Source organism: Oryctolagus cuniculus, chromosome 10, assembly GCF_051225735.1.
Source record: "Oryctolagus cuniculus isolate XC-2025 breed Fujian yellow rabbit chromosome 10, ASM5122573v1, whole genome shotgun sequence".
Taxonomy (NCBI): Eukaryota; Metazoa; Chordata; class Mammalia; order Lagomorpha; family Leporidae; genus Oryctolagus; species Oryctolagus cuniculus.
This window is the reverse complement of record NC_142876.1, coordinates 17355632-17377336: the sequence shown is the minus strand read 5'-3', so window position 1 is coordinate 17377336 and position 21705 is coordinate 17355632. Positions and strand designations below refer to the sequence as shown.

At 42.4% G+C, this 21705-nt stretch overlaps 1 protein-coding gene across 3 annotated transcripts in view; it reads left to right on the top strand.

Moving 5' to 3' along the window:
* Positions 1–1170: 1170 nt before the first annotated feature.
* CDH20 (cadherin 20) overlaps positions 1171–21705 on the top strand; it is a 241767-nt gene continuing 221232 nt past the window's right edge. For 2 of the 3 annotated variants that reach the window (XM_051851165.3, XM_051851166.3), the window contains exon 1: positions 1171–1634. The gene's annotated coding sequence lies outside the window, so the exon portion shown is untranslated. The remainder of the gene's footprint in view (positions 1635–21705) is intronic. The other variant, XM_070050090.2, reaches the window with a different exon arrangement.

Sequence of the window (21705 nt, the reverse complement as noted above, 5' to 3'; positions counted from 1 at the left end):
AGGCTCTCCCACATTATGGAAAGCACTATGCCTCCCTCAGTCTACAGATGTAAATGTTAATCCCATCTTAAAAACATTTTCACAGACATACCCAGAATGGTGTTCCCACCAAATATCTGGGCACCCGTGGACCAGTCAAGTTGACACAAAAAATTAATCATCATATCATTTGCTATGGTTTGGGTGCATCCCCAAAAGTTCATGTGTTGGACACTTAATCTCTAAAGTCATAGTTAATGGTACTTGGAGGTGAGGCCGTTGGGAGGTAATTAGGATTCAATAATGAAAGCACTGTGTCTTTATAAAGAGGGAGAGAGCCCCAAGCTAGCACAATTACTTGTCTCACCACGTATTACCTTCTGCCATGTTATGGTACAGCAAGAAGGCTCATCCAAACATCCAAGTGCCATGCTCTCGGATTCAATAAACTGACATTTAGGGTGGGTGGCAGGACAAGAATGAGGTGGCCCCTCCTGTTGACCTTATGTATTTGATCCCCCAAACAAGAGCTTGAACCATAGAACCTGAACTGCCTCATCACCGCAACTGTGTGATCTGGGGGACTCTTCCTCTGGGGGCAGGGTCTCAGCTTCCTCCTCTGCAACTTCCAACCCTGGACTCACCTCTGCCCCATCCCCACCAAGCCCAAGGCTTAAAACTCTCTGATCTGGTGATGAGCACAACAGAAGAAATCTGAGCCCTTGGAGAAATGCTTAAAGTCTGTGAGATTTCTGTCCCACTACCCCTCTTTCTGAAAATGATTAGTCCTCTGCACCTTCAAGGTCAAGGTTAAACGCTGTTGATCCTCTTCTTCCTTCTGCTCCTATTTGTATTTTCCTGTACTCCTCATCAATCGCCTCTTCCGGAACCCGGAATCGATGCAAAATAAGTCACTTGGACTTCCACAAAGTTTCCACGCAGTTGCTTCCCCCTCCACACCTACCTACCCCCTTACAGCTCTCTCCCTCTCCGTCAATAGCGGGATTTAAATATTTAAATGCCGTACCTAAACTGCACTTAAAGAATTAACCCGTCTTGCCCCTGGATGGTCTACGCCACCGGGTGCCAAACGGACGTTAATTGCTTTCATCTGGTGGGGTTCCAGCCAGCTCCTCAGAAGGAAGGAGCGCACATTCCTGGCACCAATTGGCCAATTCAATTTACTTCAACGGCATTAGCCTCTGTCAGAATATTCATGAGCAGGGGAAAGAGGACTCGCGGCACAGACAGGCGGCAGCCACTCGGGCTGGGCAAGGCGCGAGGGAGGGCAAGCGCTCGGCGCGCCGCGCTCCGGGGCCGCTGACCGCCACCGGGCGGCCCTTCTCGCCGGCGGCGGGGCGCTGGGGGCTGCGCCAGCGCCGGGCAGGGCATCGGCGGGTTTGGCGCGCCTGGCATTGCCCCCAACTCCAGGCGACCGCGCGGAGACTTTGCCAAACGTCCGAAGAAGGCAGAAAAAGCTGTGACACTTTCGATAGAGGGGGGTCGGGGGGTGGGGGGCGGGGCAGAGCCTCGAGCGGGGACGAAGGGACCCAGCGGGGCACCGGCCGCCCGACGAGGGAGGCAGCGATGTGAGCTGGACGCCAGCCCCGGAGGAGCCTGATCGAACGTCTCCGGAGAGTCACCGGCTGTGCCAGGTAAAGCGGAGGGCTCCGGCAGGGCCCCGCGCGTCTTTCCCCCGGCTCGCGGCGCCGGGGTTCAGGACCGGAGCCTGCGCCCCGGGGAAAGCGGCCCCGGAGCGCAGCCGCCCCGAGCGCTGCGCGCGGTCCGGTGCCGCGCCACGCTTTCCCTTCGACTCCTCTCAGCCTCGGAGAGCCCACCGGCCGGTCTGAGTTCTACTTCCTCGGACTTTGGGGGGAAGGGGACGCGGAGGGGCTGCGGGGGGGGGGGAGAGGGGGGAAGCTGTTCTCTGGGAACAGAGACCCTGGGCGCAGCGGAACATGCTCAGGTGGAGGATGCTGCGTGCTGAGGATGGTGACCCGGGACCGAGAAGCGCGGCTGGCGGGAGCGCTTGGCCCCGGCTTCGCCCTCGCTGGCCCCGCAGGCAGCGGCGCCCCCCTCCGACTGCCGACGGGAGAGGGTGGCCGCATCACTCCCGCAGGGACGCGCGCCGGGAAGGGGCCCAGAGATGCAGGCTGGGGGGAAGTGCAGACTCTACCGGGCCGAATCGGGTCCGCATCTCGAGCCTCGCCCCTGCAGGAGCTCGGCTGTGGGAGGAGGCTGTGGTGGGGACTCGTGTCCCTGCCACCTGCCGGACATCGCCAACTCCCCGGATTTCCTGTCTCCGGGCTCTGACCCTCCAGGGAAGGCTCTGAACTGCGCGCGGGTTGTTCGAGATTTGCTGGTCGCGGTTGCCGTGGGGGAAGAGCCGGGGGCGAGGGGGTTAGATCGGGTGAAAGTTTAAGGTTTGTAAGGGAGACGCTACCGGGGAGTCCCAGCTTGCCCTTTGCAATAGGAGACTGTGCTGGACTTGGGCTGACGCCGGAGCCTTGCCTGGCTGTCCGCCTCGGGCCTGGTGGGGACTGGAACCTGGAGGGCAGCCCAGAGGAAGCTCCAGAGCCTCTTTTGTCCCCCTCTGCCGAGACCAAGCAAGGAGTAAGAGGACTGGCACCAGGGAATTGGGCAGTCGGTTGGCTGGGCGATGCAGAGTTTACCGTGGCGTTGTCATTACCATTGTGAATGCTGCTGGTATTGACACAAACGACAGGAAGAATTTTGTTTTGTGGTTGTCATAAATCGCTTGGAAAATGAGTCGGCAATCCCCTCCTTGCAAATAAAATGCCCCCTGGCCACCTCTCATCTTCCCCCAAAGGAAGTTACCGGCTCAGAGCGGCGACGGGGTCAGGGCAAAGTCGCCACCGAGGCATGCCTGCGCCCCACTGAGAGGTGGAAGTTGTGTTTCTATCCTCCAGCCTACCTCGGCCTCCTCTGGCTCACGGACTGCAGGTCACGGCCATCTGGAACCCCATCCCCGACACAGCTTTTCCCTTTCGAGTTTTATAGGGCCCGGAAAAGTCTCCTCTTACTTAGAATGACCTTTGAGGTCCCACTGGGCACTGGGCGTCCTCCCTGGCAGGAGCAGGCTTTGGTTCCCAACGCTGGCGGAAGCCGCAAGGGCACCTGCGGTTGCCTCCTCTTGGCTTGGCTCTGGTCAGAGCTCCAGGGTGCAGGTTTGGCCAGCTGAGGAAGCAGAAAGCAGGGCAAGGTATGGGAGGACAGAGAGGCGGAGTTGAGCTTGAGTGCAGGAGATGAGGTCAAACCTCTGTGCTGGCCACATCCCTTCCAGCCGGAGAAAAGAGAGAGAAATGAAGAGCAAGTGTGGGGCGTTATAAATTGGAAGTGAGCTCTTAGAGTCTGCTTAGCGACTTTGGTGTGACCTTTCTTCTCAGTGCTTCTGATTCTCTGTATTTGCCAATGCACGTGTAGCCCTGTCTGTTGCTAACAGGACACTTGTCTTGCTATGATCCAATTTTGTATCAAAAAAAAAAAAAAAAAGCTTTGAGCATCCTGGGAAAGGACAGTCTATAAAATTCACGATTTTAATGTTTTGTGAAAAGTTTGCTACACTGCAGGTTACGGAGATACATTTTTAGCATGTGTGCCATGTGGCAGTGTAAAATTAAAATGGAAAAAGGAAAGTACAAACATAAAAATGACTTAGCATTCTTGACATTCTTGTGCATACTCAATAGAAGAATTATCTTTGGTTTGGGGAGAGTTGCCTGGGAATTTAATCAGTGTTTACACTACTGAAACGCCCCCTTCTACCTTTCTCCTCTGTCAAATTTTATGACCCAGTTCTCACCCGAAGGGCGATCTGACTGTGGTGAGTGCTAGAAGCTGAGAGAGAGATGGAAGGGTGTTAGGGGATGCGTCACTTAGGGGTTGGAGACTGGAAAGGAGAGAAAGATGATGGCAGCTGAGCAAGCTTCGTTACGGTAATAGACTCAGCACTGGTTGTCCTCAGCTCTCACATTGGACGGGGACCCCATCAGATGGTCCAAAGAGAGCTAACCAAGGTGTTCTTCACTCCACCATTGGGAAAGGTATTGCCTCCTTCTTCCCTTTGGGTAGAGTTGACTGCTCTGTCCCTCCGCCATGGTGCAAGTTTTCCCTTGCCATCTCAGACCCTTGTATATCTGTAAATATTCCCTGAGTTCTGAAGCTTCTCAAAGACCTGCAGCTGTTGGGGGATTTAAGTAAATAGTTGGAAGTAATCAAGAGAACCACTGAAAAGTGGATGTTTTCCCTGGTGGAGAAGTTATTGAATGCCTTTTGAGCTAGAAAATTAGCAGTTTAGAAGAGCAGGAGGGATTTCCTTGACTTCCCTCTACCCATAAACCAGGAGCTGTATTTTTTTTCTTTCCCTCATAGTAGTGAGCACTGTTTGGTTAAGCATTTTTTACAATTTGGACTTAAAATGGGGTTTTGCCTGGTGGCGTTCTATGGACAGAGGAAAAATGTAAAGAGATACGGAAGGAAGAGCTGCAGGGCTAGAACATAAATCAGTCAGAATATATGGGGGGCTGATGAGAATAGGCCTTTTCACCCTAAAAAAAATGTCCACTTTGGAAGAAAAAGAAGTCTGATTATTAGCATCCAGGGCTGCAACCCAGGCAGCTGATGCCGAGAGGAGCCAAAGGGCAGTTCTTCTTAGTTTAGAAACAGCAAGACAGTCTCTGCCAAAGATTGCTGTAAACACGGAATAAAGATTTCATTGTGAGCTGGTGTGCCTGGAATAATTAGAGAGTTAATTGTTCATTCTGATCTGGTGGTGCTGCAATCAGTAGTGCAGAGTACAGAAAATAAGAGCAAGGGAGACATAGAAAAGTAACATTTGTCACTTTTATATTCACTTGTTTTACTTTGACAGTACTTAGGGAAATCCTGGTTAGTTTTCCATTAAGAAAACAAGAGCACCTCCCTGGATCACTGGTGAGTGGGGACATGCTGTTTCCATTTTTACCCCCTCCACATTCTACTCTGGATATGGACAAAATTTCCCATCTTCTAAAAACAGCCTGTAAAACTACAGTCAGATTAGGTACTTCACTATTCATTGATATTAGTTAGCTGTAAGCCTCAGTGTCAGTTCAATCAAATGCATGCAATACCACCAGATTTTTATGCTTCTCCAACACTTTCTTCACATATACATAAGATTTAAGAAGTAAATATTCCATTTTGACATTTAATTATTTTCTATGGTGAAACAAATTGCCTACAATGATTAATCTTTCACATTTAATTGAATAGTCTCCTCTGTATGCTCATACCAATTTAGAGACAAAAGCAAACATATTTTAAGTGATAAAGGTGATTTTAAGCCAGGGAGCATCTACAGTTAACACAGGCAGCGGACTGTGACTTACTGTTATTTCCTTAAAGATGGCATTGTCATCAATTCCTTCTGACTGCCAAAAATGAAGACATGAAGGGGCCAGACTGTGGTGCAGTGGGTTAAAGCCACAGCCTGCAGTGCCAGCATCCCATATGGGTGCCAGTTCAAGTCCTGGCTGCTCCATTTCTAAACCAGCTCCCTGCTGATGCACCTGGGGAAGCAGTAAAGGATGGCCCAAGTGCTTGGGCCCCTGTACCCATGTGGGAGACCTGGAAGAAGTTCCTGGCTCCTGGCTCCTGGCTTCAGCTTGACCCAGCCTGGGTCTATCTGTCTCTGTGTATATCTCTCCTTCTCTCTCTCTGTAACTCTGCTTTTCAAATAAATAAATAACTATTTTTTTTTTAAATGAAGTCATGAGTAAGGGACTATAGACAGCATTAAGCTCAGGACGTCTGCAGAGGGGAAATGAAGAACCATGTATTCATCAGGTTCAAGTTCTTCCTGAATCCTGATATTGACCTGGAATATGGAGCACAGTTCTCATTATTTGAATTTTAAAAAGGAATGTCTTTAAGTGTCAATGTTAAGTATAATCATTCTGGGAATAAAAGCACTATTATAAAGAAAGCATAATAAATTAACATAAAGTCATACCATCTCATAGAGAGGACTTACGCTCTCCAAGATACTCATCTTGTCTCATGATTTAAGAGGTACAACACTGTGTTTATGAATCTTTAGATTGCTTTATCTATCAAAAATCAAAAGGGATTACAAAGACAGAACACAAACTGAAGTATTAGAGCATAAAAAAGTGGTACAAAATTGTGGAACTATCTCACCCTCAGAAAATTCTAATTTACAAAATGCATTGTCTATAGCAATTAAAAACAGAAAATCATATCACCACATTAATTTGTGACAACAACCCATTTTAAAGAGAAATTTAGTCTTTTCTCCTTTAATTGCTATTCATGGTTTGCTAAATAGTTTTTCGGAATAATCTGCCAATCTCCTGCTAACCAAGACTGTCTAGTCAAGAATGAACCTAATTACATATGGATTAACTTAATTTTAGAACCCTGAGAACATTCTACTCAAAGTATTATTCAAGGGAAAAGCAAAATAGAAATGGCCTGATTCACCTCAAGGTATATGTAATTTTTTTTAAGTTTAAAGGATCATAAAGGAGAGAACATTTGGTATGGGAATACGTCATTGAATAACCACAGAAAAGGGTAAAGGAAGCTATAAACTGGTACATCTTCTTAAAATGTGTAGCATTTTAACAATAGTGCTCATTTCTTCTTACAAAACAGTAAAGGCTGGTACTATAGAGTAACAGGCAAAAGTACAAATGTCCAAAACATGCCCAGCATTGTCTGGAATGGAAATGTCTTTGCTATTTATGTTTAACAATCTAATCAAAAGTTGGGATTCTGACTAATGCCATTACCTCCTAAGAATAAAGAAGTATTGTGCATGGGAGAGATTTTCTTCACAGCTCTATAGCTCCTTGCTAGAATCTTACTTCTAGTAGATTCTCAAGAAATGAGTAAATTTTTTAAATTTTTTTTCATTTTTAAAATAAATTTCATTGTTTATGGTATACAATTTGCTGTTGTAAGATGTGTATATATAGTAAAATGGTTTCTATAGTGGAGCAAAGTAACAGTTGTCATCTCACATAGTCACATAGGTACCCATTTTCCCCACTGTGCAACAGCATCTACAGACTTGTTTAGCAAAACTCCTGCATATAATACATTAAAATTAACTATACTCATCAAGTCATATATTAGAATGTTCCACTTGTTCATCTTGTTACTCTGTATCTTTTTATCTGCATCTTCCCCATTTCCTCCCACTCACTGTGACCTTGATAATCACTACATACTGTAATCTTTATATTTTTACCCTTTTTGTAGATTCCACACACGAGTAAAACCTGCAAATATTTTTCTTTCTGTGTCTGGACTATTTTACTTAGCATAATACCTTTTAGGTCCATACATGTTGTAGCAAGTGACAAAAAGGGGATTTTTTTTAAAGGCTAAATTCTACTGCATTGTCCATGTGAGTATAAACCACAGTTTATCCATTCATCCACTGGTGGGCACCTAGGTTGCTTCTGTATTTTGGCCATTAACATTGGAGTGCAGATATCTCTGAGATGGTAATTTCATTTCCTCTGTGCACATACCAGACATTGCTAGGTCATAGGATAGTTCAATTTTAAATTTATTTATGAAATTCCATGCTGTTTTCTGTAAGAGGTGCTCTAAACTACATCCCCACCAACATTTTACAGGGGTTCTCTTTCCTCAATGCCTTAACCAACACTTTGTAACCTATCTTTTCGGTAGAAGTCATTCTAGCAAGTGTGAGGTGGTGTCTCATAGTGGTTTTGACTGGTATTTCCCTGATGATCATTGAGATGGGCACCTGCTCATGTACTTTTTGGCCATTTTTATGTGATCTTTGGACAATACCTATTTAAGTTCTCTGCCCATCTCTTAAAATCAGGTTATGCATTTTCTTATAATTGAGTGGTATGAATTCTCATAAATGTTGGATATTACTCCTTTATCTCATATGGTTTGCACATATTTTTCCTGTAGGTTGCCTTTTCATTTTGTTGATTGTTTCCTTTTCTGTGCAAAAACTTTTTAGGTAGATATACTTTTGATATATTTTTTGATAAGGAAAATAAAATTGAATCAATGGAACTTGAAAGTTTGTCAAATACTTGAATGGTCTTTGTTACTTTAAATTATTTCTTTAGACTTCACAGGTGTGCCTGTGACTAATATTAAAAACTGTTGATAATATTCTTGTGTGGACATGGAAGGAGGTAAAAAAAAAGCAGGGAAACTTTAGGTGAAAGATTTTCTATTTTCTTTTTTTTTTTTTTCAATTTTACCTAACTATAGAATGTGTTTATAGATAAACAAGTTGTTTAAAATGCACATACACAATCTATACAAATATCAGAATATCACATGGCTCCCCATAAATATGCACAGTAATGTGTCAGTGTAAAAAATACATTTAAAAGCAGTACAGTGTCCCTTCATAATAAAAGAGGCATTGTAACCCAGTGGTTATTATTTGCAAGTTGTCACACAAATGAATTCCTTCCTTTAAGCATTGAGTCTTAATCAGACCAATTATGACTAAATGACTGTATGTTCTCTGCTGTGTCAACTAATTAAAAGGGAATTAATAAAATGATAATTTCACTCCATGGCAGTGGCTGCATCTGTTTGGCCCAGTGGTCAAGCCCAGTCGTGCAGCTGCAACTCTTGTGTTCAACATCTGGAGGAAGATAGCAAGCTACTCCTTACTATCTCACACAGAAATTCTTTGTGGCCAACATACTTAGACTTAGCTTCTGCCATACCTCATACATAACTAAAATAACTTAGGTTAACCTTCCACCAAAAATCAAAAACAGATACTCATTAGGAACTAAAATATCTATAGGTAAATCATAAGCCTTTTTTTTTTTAAAGGTCTGGCTTTAGTTGAATGAACAAGATAGTTGTAGTGTTTTCCCAGAGCTTATTACTGTTTCGTAGTGTAGTATGCTGGCATAACTGGGAGGTGTTAGGCAAGAGAAAACTTGAATAGTGTTAGTATTAAGAATCAATTACCCCCTGTTCCCAGACAGAGTTGTTTACAAGTTTTAGAGTTCAGGTTGTAGTAGTCAAAATAATCTGGAAAGATGTGCACAATGGCTTTTGTATCTCTGGTTGCTATCTTTGGATATAACTAAATTTTTATTTCTACTTTCCACTAGATAATCTAAAATACAGCTTATTAAATACAAGATGATGTAAATTGTTGAATAGACATTTTATGTATAACTGAGCCTGCAAATTTATAAAAATAACGTGGTTAAAGCTAGCAATACAAAATATTTTCCTGAAGGAGTAGTGTATTATATATCATATTCATTATCACTTTCATTTGATAAAGCCAGTGTCTTTGAACGCATTGTCACAACCTAATAAGGAGTTAAATTATCCTTTTAACAAATAATCGGACTTACCACAATTTGCTTTTAAACCAACAGACATAATTTCATTTAGCAATTTAATTAGAAAATGACTAAGGAATTTCAATAAGTACTTTTGTCTAGGTTTTTAAAGATCACAAATATGCTTTTAATTTGAAAGATTATTAAACCCTCTGATACTCTGATAAGAATATCAAAAAAGATGGGCACAAGCACTCAATATCTGCACTTTAAGATTTCTTCCATGCATGTTTTTTTAAGATTTATTTATTTACTTGAAAGTCAGAGTTTTAGAGAGGCAGAGGCAGAAAAAGGCAGAGAGTGAGAGAGAGAGAGAGAGAAAGTCTTCCATCCACTAGTTCACTCCCCAAAAGGCCTCAATGGCCGAAGCTGGGCCAATCCAAAGTCAGGAGCCAGGAACTCCTTCCAGGTCCCCTACAAGGGTGCAGGAGCCCAAGAACTTGGGCCATCTTATTTTTTTTTCTTTAGAAAGCTTTTATTTAATAAATATAAATTTCATAGGTACAGCTATTGGATTATAGTGGTTCTTCCCCCCATACCCATTCTCCCATCCCTACTCCCGTCCCACCTCCCACTCCCTCTCCCATCCCATTCTTCATTAAGATTCATTTTGAATTATCTTTTTATGTGGAAGACCAACTCTATATTAAGTAAAGATTTCAACAGTTTGCACTCACACAAACACACAAAGTATAAAGTACTGTTTGAAGACTAGTTTTACTGTTAATTCTCATAATTATAGTAAACACATTAAGGACAGAGGTCCTACATGGGGAGCAGGTGCATAGTGACTCTTGCTGCTGATTTAACCATTGACACTTAGGCCATCACTTCTACTGCTTTCCTAGGCATAGCAGAGAACTGGATTGGAAGTGGAGTAGCCAAGACTCGAACCGGTGCCTTTATGGGGTGCTGGCATTGCAGGCAGGGGCTTTACCCACTATGCCACAGTGCCAGCCTCATGCATGCATATGTTTTGAACATACATGAAGAGTTGGCAGTATCACCTGCTCACCACTGATTAAGGTCAAGAGAAAAACGGAGAAACCACCTGGATGATACGGTCATCTCTGTGCCCACACCACACACAGGCCTCTATGTTCCCTTATGTGTTGATCTGTTCAGGCTGTTGTAACTAAATACCACGGACAGGGTGACTAATAAACAACAGAAAAGTATGTTCACAGTCCTGGGGAATGGAAGTCCAAGGTCAGAATGCCAGCATGGCTGGGTCCTGGCGAAGCTCCTCTTCCCAGCTGTAGATTGTCATCTGCTCATCCTATGACTAATGCAATGACTGAAACAGGGCAAGGGTGCTCTTTGGGGTCTCTTTTACAAGGGCACTGATCCCATTCCTGAGGGCTCCACCTTCATGACACTATTACCTCCCTAAGGCCCCTCCTGATAGCATCACAGTGGAGACCAGGATTTCCATACATGAACTGGGGGAGGACACAAACAGTCACAGTTCATTGCATCCCACCTTCATTTTCCAATAAAAGAAACAATTCACTTTCCAATTTCTGTCTTCTGCAAATCCCTTGATTGCCTGCATCAGAGGCCTCATCTGGAATGTGAATGTGCAAGGCATTGTCCTTACATCATTCAAAGCAAGTACCACAGTTGAGAGCATATGTCTTGTAGGCTTTTTTGGGATATTGTGTAAGAATTTAAAACTATGCCTACGCTTTTCACAAATTGGCAAGAATTCCCAAGAATATCTGTCTTATAAATAAAAACGAAATAGCATTTTGTGCTCTCGCTAATAGGAAATTGTATTTAAGCCAATAGCATCTAACAATCAAAGAACGTCTTCACTGACATTATAGTTTTGAAGTGTTATAGTTGTATCCACCTTTGCCCTTAGCCTACACTGCCACCTCTGTAATACTTGGAATATTTATTTTAGTGTAGAAATGTGAGGTATACTCATATTTGGAAATAAAATCCTTGAGTAGTCATTAAAAAATTAATCCATTTGGCAGTTGAGCATCTCAGTGGAATACTTTAGGCAGCTCAGCACAGAGGATATTATCTGATTCATGGGGCTGGCTAACATTTGGAGATCAAATTGCTTAGGGTTGTTTCTTTAAACACAGGAAAACAACATATTTCTTCGTGATATAGAAATGCTATACATTTCTTCAGATACATCTATATATTTCACTTATGTCAATTAAAATGTGTAGCATTCAGAAAGAAAGCAGAGAGAGCAATAAAAATAACCACCATTTATTTAATCCTTACTTCTCTGCCAGATACTGTGTTGCGTGCTTCACACGCATTACCTCATTAAGCCTCTCTGTGAAGTTAGTACTATTGCCATCATCATCTTGCAGATGTCGAAACTGAGGAAAAGGGAAACTGGTCACTGCGGGCAGGTAGCATACCCAAGACTCTCTGGCTCTCTCATTCTCAGTCTTAACCCCACAGTCAATTCTGGAGCAGGATTTCTCAAACTCATCCTCACTGCTGACATTTTGCCCAGATAATTCTTTATTTGGAAGGGGAAGTACCCTGTGCATTTAGGACACATAACAACATCCCTGGATTCTACTCACTAGATGGCAATAATATCTTCCTACTTGAGACAAACAAAAATGTCTTCAAACATTGCCAAATGTCCCCTCGAGAGCAAAATTATCTCTGGCTGAGAATTCCTGCCATATAGTAAAGTTGAACTTCTCTGCATTACTTATGAAAGCACACATTTTTTAATTTAAAGGCAGACCATCCACTCTCCAAACCATTATATAAATAATCCCCATGTTTAATTAGCCATATTGTAGATGATTTCTAATGAAGATTAGACAAAATTTAAGAACAAAATGATTAAATGAACATGACTTCATTAAGATTGGGTTTTTCCGGTGGGCATCTGGATACTGCTTGGGATGCCCATATCCCATATTGGAGTACCTGAGTTCAAGTCTCAGCTCTGTTCCTCATTCAAGCTTCCTGCTAATGTACATCTGGGAGGCAGCAGGTGATGAATCAAGTGGATGGGTCCACATCAATCATGTTGGAGGCTCAAATGAAATTCTGGGCTCCTGGCTTCATCCTGGCCCAGCACTGGCTATTGTGGGCATTTGGGGAATGAACCAGCAGATGGGAGCTCTATCCCACTCTCCCTCTTCCCCTCCCTCTCCCCCTGCCCTCCCCCTCTCCCTCCCCCTCCTTCTCCCTCTCCCTCTCCCTCTCCCTCTCTCTCCCTTTCAAATAAAAACAAGAGCAAGTTTTCAAATAAAAATAAGATTAATTTGTCTCCTCTGGGGCCCAAAGTGGATGAACATGAGATTTCCATGATTATACATTTGTACCAACAAGAACTGGCATAATGGTTGTGAATTTTTTAGGCACCTGAAAAGCCCATTAATAGCTGGGCCACTAGATTGCATGTTCCAGAAGGACAGGGACTGGGACTCTTGTTCATCTTTATATCCCCCGAACCCAATTTAAGGTTCAAGATAGTCAGTGCTCAGTAAACATTTCACTAAAAAGTCAATGATGTCCTGGTTAGGTTACTTGGGTTTTGAATGTGCTGTGGGAGCCCTCTGTCTGGACTTCCATGTATTACATTTTGCTTTAATTAGTGACATGGCTGCACATATTACTGTTTGTCAATCACATTTACAAATCTAATACATTAGATCAAGAAGCAGGATCACAAAGGCTGATGTGATGTGCTAGAACTGACGGGCTGTAAGTTAACATGAACTCCTTCCAGTGAAGGAGACAAACCGTGCAGAGGCTGAGTGGCAAGGCCCAGGACCTTCCAGCTGAAGAAAGAGAGAGCCACAACGCAAACTCAATCCTTTTGAGACCCACTCTTTCCATTCTTTTCAGACACGAGTCGATCCTGCTTTGCTTTGTCTTGGCCAGGGTGCACCTGAGGTGTCCTGTTCTGTTCGATTCCTCACGTTTTACTTGACTTTTCTCTATGGAAAGGAGACACTGGCCTGGAAAGTACATTGCCTTTCTGATGAGAAATGGCTGACTTCAAACTGGCAGATCTGACACGAAAAAAAAAAAAAAGAGAGAGAGAGAGAGGAACTATCATAGTCATATTCAACTACCTGGAGTATCTTCATGTGAAATCGAAAATAAATTTATTGATTGCCATGAAGGCATGAACCAGGGTACATGGATGAAAACTATAGGAAAATATACTTTATTGCAGCAAAATGATGAGATTCCTAATGAACTGTCCTGCAGTAGAGTGGGATCCCTGAAGAGCAGCCAGTTCCCAGTCATTAGAGGGCAACATGCAGATGTGTGGCCCATGGGAGTCTCAGCCCAAGTATCAGCTAGAGGTTCTCCAAGAGGTATCCTAGCCCTTGGTGTCGATGAGATCTTTCTTAGGGGCTATTATTGACCTTGTTAACTACTCTATGTAATTTTGCTATACAAGGTCTACTATTTTCTCTAACCCACATATTCAGAGCCATAGTAGTACATAACAGCATATGAAGGAAAGAGAATCTTTATCTGTGCCATACAGAATAGAACTCACTGTGTACGAAATGTACTGTATCAACATTATCTCATCCATTCCTGATAAAAACTCCCTGAAATAGGAACAGGTATCATTACCATTTGGTGACTGAGGAAGCTGAGTCACAGAGTTTAGTAAGTTGTCCAAGATCACACAGCCAGTGTGATTTAGCCTTACTACTTGAACACAAGTCTGTCCAAAATTAGTCTATTTTGTAACTACTGCCATACACCACCTCATCTTTTCAGCAGGGAAGCACTATTTTGTTTGAAATGTTGGCAATTTCCAGTTTGAGACATATGGCTATTTATGCAAATACCTAAAACATCTTCCAAAGACTAAAATATGTCATTTTTTAAAAATTTACTGTTTTCTATTATCTGTGATATTGCTCCCTTAAAATAGTACAAATTGCCACAGGTTGACTTTACGTAAGTGAGCAAAATTAGGTTTTTAGAGAATTTTTAAAATGTCTGTAGAGGAAAGACTGATACTAGCATTTCAGATGCTATTCTGCAAATTAGGGAGTTGGAGCCCAGGCCTCCAGGCTTCAGAATACTAGAGTGAACCAGGGCTGATAATTCTCATTTCCACAAATTCAGGAGATTCTAGTGGTCACTGTTTTTAGGTAATTATATTATCATGGTTTGTAATCTCTTCTGGTTACAATCATCATGTTGGGTATTTTATAAAGCCAACGTGATTTTTTAAAACTACTTTCTCTGTCTTTATTATTTTAGTGCCTACAAGATACTGAACAGCTTTATACCCTTCTGCCAGAGAGCACAGGATTCAGTCTATCTGTGACTGACTTAGAGGAGGATGACTTCAGCTCTGCTAATTACATCTGGTGCCTTCCTCTTCTTAGGGAGTGCCGCTTCCTGCCCACCACTGCAGACAACAAGCAGCAAAAGACCTAAAACACAGTTTGGCATCTGCTTCCGAAGTTTTACTGCCCTGATGCTGACACACGCAGACATGTTCATGGGAGTCTATTATTCTGATTTTCATTCGTGAGAAGCATCACACCAGCTGCAGGACAGGGTCCACGCACCTGTCCTGAGACTTAAAGTAGCATCTCATGCAGTGTTGAGTGGGGCAGTTACTTTGTCAAAATGCTTTGCCAAGCACAGTGGCTCACAACGCTGAGGAAAAGCCCATTTCTTCGACTGTAAGGAATCAGAGTCATCTACTGTTCGTGGAACAGTTTTGTGCTGGATGTTCACAGTCCATCACAGACTGCCCAGGCAAATGTCTAAAGTAACTGCCTCACTGAGCCGCACACAGTAGCATTTACTCATCAGGGCACTATTCTGCTGTGTCGAATTGCGACTTGAAGAACATTTATATGGCTTTGTGAAATGGAATGGAGATTAGCACACTGATATTTTAGCCACATATTTCCCTCTAGGTTTTCATGTTATTTCTTAGGAGGAGACTTTTATAAAAGGAATGTTTTCAATATACCTCATGATAGTACATATTCTTTTTTTAAGGCTCATTTATTTGAAGGGCAGAAGTGACAGAGATTAAAAGATAGAAAAAGAGAGAGAGAGAGAAAATCTTCGATATTCCATCTGTTCACGTACTCCCCAAATGCCTGAGACAGCCAGGCTGAAGCTAAGAGCCCAGAACTCCATTCAGTCTCCCACATGGGTGGTAGAGACCCAAATACTTGGGCCATCATCAAATGCCTTCTCAAGCACATTAGAAGGAAACTGGACTAGAAGCAGAGTGGCTGGGACTCAAACCAGCTCCCTGATGTGGGATGTGGGTATCCCAAGCAGCAGTTTAACTCACTATGCCACAATGCCTACATCAATAGTAAATATTCGATAGCAAGAACCCAGGTGTCTCTTTAATGGGTCACCAGAAGTATCTACATCTCTGAGACATATGCAGCATGGAAAAGTAAGCCAAGAAAAACAGGCCTTCAATCCCACTAACCCAGAATGTGGGATCTGACAGGTTATTTGGGGGACTTGGGCAGAACAGGCTAAGACTGACATGGGAAGGAAACAAAGGTGTCACCCTCTCTAGATTCATCAAACTTAGGATCAAACAGGTCCTATAAGTGCTGAAGAACAGACCTCACAAATGCTACTAACTTAACCCTGGACTTCACAAATCTCTTGAGTCAGTGCATATCGGAAGCACCTGTGACCCATCTTGACTCCCATTCATAGTTCTGGGAAGTGTAGCTGACCTTAAGAAATGGCACCTTTGGAAGTTCTTGGCTAAGATATCTGAGTCACTGGGGTAGATATAAGTAATGTATGGAAGAGAAGAAGAATGATCAGTAAGTCATGGCCCTATTAATCGAAGGGAAGAGAGGAAGTTCATCACTATGATGAGTTATCTGTATTATAATATGCAGACTTAAAAGTTAAAGGGATCTGCTAACTTCCCTTCCCAACCATGACCCCATCATTATTAATGGCCCATTGAGGATACCAAAGATAACTCTTGCATTTTTGAGATAAAAAGAAACCTTTTATGTACTTGGTGCTGGGTAAAAGAAATATTTAAGGCAATTTGAAGGCATCAAAAATAAGTAACTGCATTGAAAAGTCACAGCAATACTGAACAATAAACAATTTATGGAAGGAACCCAGAAAAAAATTGTTTTTAAAAAATTGAAAAGCATAGCTTCTGACAAGTCTTCTTTATTTATGAATCTAAGTAGAATTTTTTCAAGCAACATGAAAATACTAAAATAAAATGCAAGTTTGACATGCACATTTCTCTTTGAGGTTTAGCCAATAAAGGGGAAATCTAGGTAGATATAAAGTTAATTATATAGTTTAATTCAGTTATCAAATCTACACTAATTGAGAGAACAAAAGACATCAGGATTATGTGAAATTGTAAATGATCCAAATAATTTTATAAGGAAGTGTTTCCGGTCTTTGACTTGCCTGAGATTTAGAACTTCGATTTTTCAAAATATAAAGAAGTCTCCTAAGTGAAATTAAGATGCCCAAGACTGGAAACTGCTCTTGTCTTCCCCTACTTCTCCTCGCAGCTCCACCCTAAATGTCCATCTGGGATGCTGGCAGGCTGAACGCAGCAGACAGTGCTGGGTCTGCCTTCTGCCAAGTCAGATAACTCAGTGGTTCATCCATTTGCTCTTTCTTTCTGTTCCATTAGAACTCCTGTGATTTTATAAATTTGTGGGCCTGAGAACAATGAGAGCAGAAGGTGTGGGGAGGGTTAACCAAGGAAATTTTTGTCCTAGTAACAAATGTTGATGACATAACCTAGGTCCAACAGTCCCCAAACTGTTTCCAATTATCAAAAACACCAAACCAAAAATTCCTTCTCTGTTAAACATTTCTCTGGTTCCAAGAAGAACTGGAAAATGAATTGTTTCAAAATAATTTGATGCATGCAAAGTAAATACCTGTCAACAAAACTCTAACTACTAATATAATTTTCTACCGTCTCCTCACATGGCCCCCTACACAATAATCTAGAGTTTTCTCCATTTATTTATTTTTTTTAACTTTTATTTAATGAATATAAATTTCCAAAGTACAGCTTATGGACTACAATGGCTTCACCCCCATAATGTCCCTCCCACCCGCAACCCTCCCCTTTCCCACTCCCTCTCCCCTTCCATTCACATCAAGATTCATTTAAGTTAGGAGGGAAAAATCTGTATATAAATATATAGATTTTTAGAGACTTTGAGAAATTATACACAATACTCTTGTTTTCAGATGGACATATTGCTACTGTTTTCTTAAAACTTGTGATCTACTTTTGGGCAGATACTATCAGGTTGTCCCCTCTCCAGTATTGTTTGCAGTTAAAGAGCCCAAACATTATTTTATTAATTGATGGTTTTTCATGCCCTAAAAGTCTGCAACAGTGGGGGATGGGCCAGGATGAAGCTGAGATCTGAAAACCTAATGCAGGTCTCCCACATGGGTGGCAGAGACACAACTGCTGAGTCATCATCTCTGCATCTCAGTGTTCACATTAGCAAGAAGCTGAAACTGGTAGTGGAGCCAGGAATCAAACCCAGGTACCCCAGTGTGCGATGCGGGCATCTTAACAGTGAAGCTAAATGCCTGCTCCATCAGTTAATGTTTTAAATCAAAGTGTGGACTTTCCTCATCAACCAGGTCACCCCGCTACCCTTCTACTCTTAGGACTTGTTTCAGCCACAGGTTTGCTCCTGCCAGTCTCACTTTCCGAGGGGAAAGCTACATTGCTTTTGAACTCTGATGTTTACCTTCTCACAAAAAGTTCTAAGTCCATGCATATTAGGAATGTTCAAAAACTTCATGGAGGGGCCGGTGCTGTGGCTCACTTGGTTAATCCTCTGCCTGCAGCGCCAGCATCCCTATGAGCGCTGGGTTCTAGTCCTGGTTGCTCCTCTTCCAGTCTAGCTCTCTGCTGTGGCCTGGGATAGCAGTGGAGGATGGCCCAAGTCCTTGGGTCCCTGCACCCACATGGGAGACCAGGAGGAGACTCCTGGCTCCTGGCTTTGGATCAACGTATCTCCGGCCTTAGCGCCCATCTGGGGAGTGAACCAACGGAAGGAAGACCTTTCTCTCTGTCTCTCTGTCTATAACTCTACCTGTCCAAAAAAAAAAAAAAAAACACACACACACACACAAAACACAACAACAACAACAAAAAACTTCATGGTAATGCACATATAGAAAAAACTGTGCATGGATTTCAAACATTTTTTGTACCAAATAAACTTATCTTTTCATTCCAATTTTCCAAGAACTTCTGGGAGTCCCCCCTTATGTTTTCTCTGCCCCTGACTGAGTGATGACCTTCTTCGCACTGAAGACTGGTGTTCCCCTTCCCAGTAGCACAGAATTTTCCACTATGCATCATCCAGGCACATAATTGCCAATGGCCTGGTGCTTCTGACATGCCTGGAACATTCTGCTGTGATGGCTTTATGCAGATCTAATCTATACACAAGTCAGCTCCTTATCTCATCCACTCAGCCACCCTGAGATGAAAATTTTAGGTTGTCACCCACTTTAGGAAAGAAAGGGCTTCAGAGTATGAAAAAGAAGGTAGGAGAGCTAACTTGGAGCTAATAAAGGGAAAAGGAGACTTAAAAAGGGGGTTGAGATGGGACAGTGAAGCAGCATTAAATGGACAAACAAGAAAATTTTCATAAAAAATATTAGTAACTATATTTTCTTTTCATTCCTTGGAATCTAGATGTATCTTTATGGTGTGTTAGTGGAAGTAAATTAATTTATAAACTGCACCATAAGCTGTTCTTTTAATATTGAAGACTACAGAGGTTGAAGTGTATGTGCAATGTTATTTTCATTTTATAACTCTTTTTCATTTCATTGAGAGATGGGGGAGGGGAGAGCAAGAACGAGCTTCCCTTGGGTGGATCACTCCCAGAATGTCCTCAACAACCTGAATTAGACCAGACTCAGAGCCAGAATCTGGAAATGCAATGCAGGTCTCCCACAAGGGGGCATGAACCAGATTACTTGAACCACACTGCTGCCTCCCAGAGTCTGCATTAGCAGGAAGCTGGAGTCGGGAATTGGAGCTAGGAATCAAACACAGGCAAATCAATATGGGACACAGCCATGTTAACTGCTGGGCTAAATATCCACCCCTTTTCTATTTTTAAATGATCACTTAGGAGTGCTTGTAGTACCTGAAATATCATGTACTGAAGTGAAATAGATGTTTTTATAATGAATGATGGTTTATAGCCCTTGTCTCTTTCATTGAGGAACAGTATTTTGTCTTTTCTCTTCATACTATTTGTTGAACTCTTTTACTTAGTGTAGTGTTAACTATACGATCATTAAGTGTACTAAAAAAAAAAAAAAAAAGATCATTGTAAAAATTAAGAGTGGGAATCCGAGAGGGAAGGGGAAAGGGGTCGGAGTGTGTGTGGGAGGGAGGATGGGGAGAAAGTGCTACTATGTTCCTTTAATGGTACAAAGGAAATATATGAAGCTTGAGCAACTTAAATAAAATATGTAATAATAATAAGAAGAAGAAACAACAGAATCACCACAACAACTAAGTGTGGTCTCTACCTCTAAGCAGTAAGTGGCTGTTTGAAAAAATCTGTTTTCTGTATCCTACCAGTCAAAAAAAAAAAAAAAATCTTCTGTCTGACTTTCAATATCTGGCTCCTAATAGAAGATTCAACCCAAATCCAAAGTGAACAAGATTTGAGCCCTAGGGATTAGTACTTTACTAGGGAAAACCAGAGAGATGCAGGAAGTGCGAGCAGTTAAAAATGCTCATTCACCACTTGAACCTAGAGCACAGGAGTTCTCTAAATATGTCTTCTCAAGCTGATGTATGAATATGAGATATCCAGGAAACAGGCTAATTTGGAAGGAATGTGAGTCCTTAATGATTGTTTCCTACAGATTCCGTAATGACTCCATCCTGGTTTTTGCCATGTAAGGAAGTATGCCTTTTTCACTGTTTTTAGCAGGCAGTTTTTAAAGATTCACTCCTACACAGTGAAGTGACAATTATTTTCCCATGGCTATCCACGATTCAGCACCTAGGAGTTCCTCACTGAGATTTAGAACATCGTCATTCCAGCAATCTCTCTCCAAACCATCACTAAAAAACCAAATTCAACAACATCCCAAATTAGGCCAAATATTATATAAGCTCCTAAATTGCCACATGCATGGATTGGTTGAAGAGAAAAGAAGAGCAACTGATACCAAACTGGATGTTTTGGTCTAGATCACATTGCAATTGTCACAATGTAGTTTGGTTTACAGCTCTTCAAACTAACATGAGCTGAAGATTTAAATGCATGATTAGGGGCCAGCATTGTGGTGCACTTGGTTAAGTTGCCACCTGGGACACTAGCATCCTGTATTTTTTTTTTCTTTTCAACTTTTATTTAATGAATATAAATTTCCAAAGTACAACTTTTGAATTATAGAAGCTTTCCCCCCATAACCTCCCTACCACCCACAACCATCCCATCTCCCACTCTCTCTCCCATCCCATTCTTCATCATGACTCATTTTCAATTATCTTTATATACAGAAGATTAACTTAGGATATGCTGAAGATTTCAACAGACTGCACCCACAAAGACACACAAAGTATAGAGTACTGTTTGAGAAGTAATTTTACCATTAATTCTCATAGTACAACACATTAAGGGCAGAGGTCCCACATGGGGAGTAGATGCACAGTGACTCCCGTTGTTGATTTAACAATTGACACTCTTATTTATGACGTCAGTAATCACCCGAGGCTCTAGTCATGAGCGGCCAAGGCTCTTGAGTTCACCAACCCTCTTGAGTTCACCAACTCCAAACTTATTTAGACAAGGCCATATTCAAAGAAGAAGTTCTCTCCTCCCTTCAGAGAAAGGTACTGCCTTCTTTTTTTTATTTTTTATTGTTTGCCAGGCAGAGTTAGACAGTGAAAGAGGCAGAGAGAGAGTTATAGGTAGTGAAAGACAGAGAGAAAGGTCTATCCAAAGCCAGGAGCCGGATACTTCCTTCCGGTCTCCCATGTGGGCGCAGGGATTCAAGCACTTGGGCCATCCTCCGCTGCCCTTCCAGGCCACAGCAGAGAGCTGGACTGGAAGAGGAGCAACTGGGACTAGCATCTGGTGCCCCAACCAGGACTAGAACCGGGGGTGCCGGTGCTGCAGGCAGAGGATTAGCCAAGTGAGCCACAATGCCAGCCAGGTACTGCCTTCTTTGATGGCCCCATTCTTTCTGCTGGGATCTCACAGCGATCTTTCATTTAACTCTTTTTTTTTTTTTTTTGCCACCATGTCTTGACTTTCCATGCCTGTGAAACTCTCATGGGCTTTTCTGCCAGATC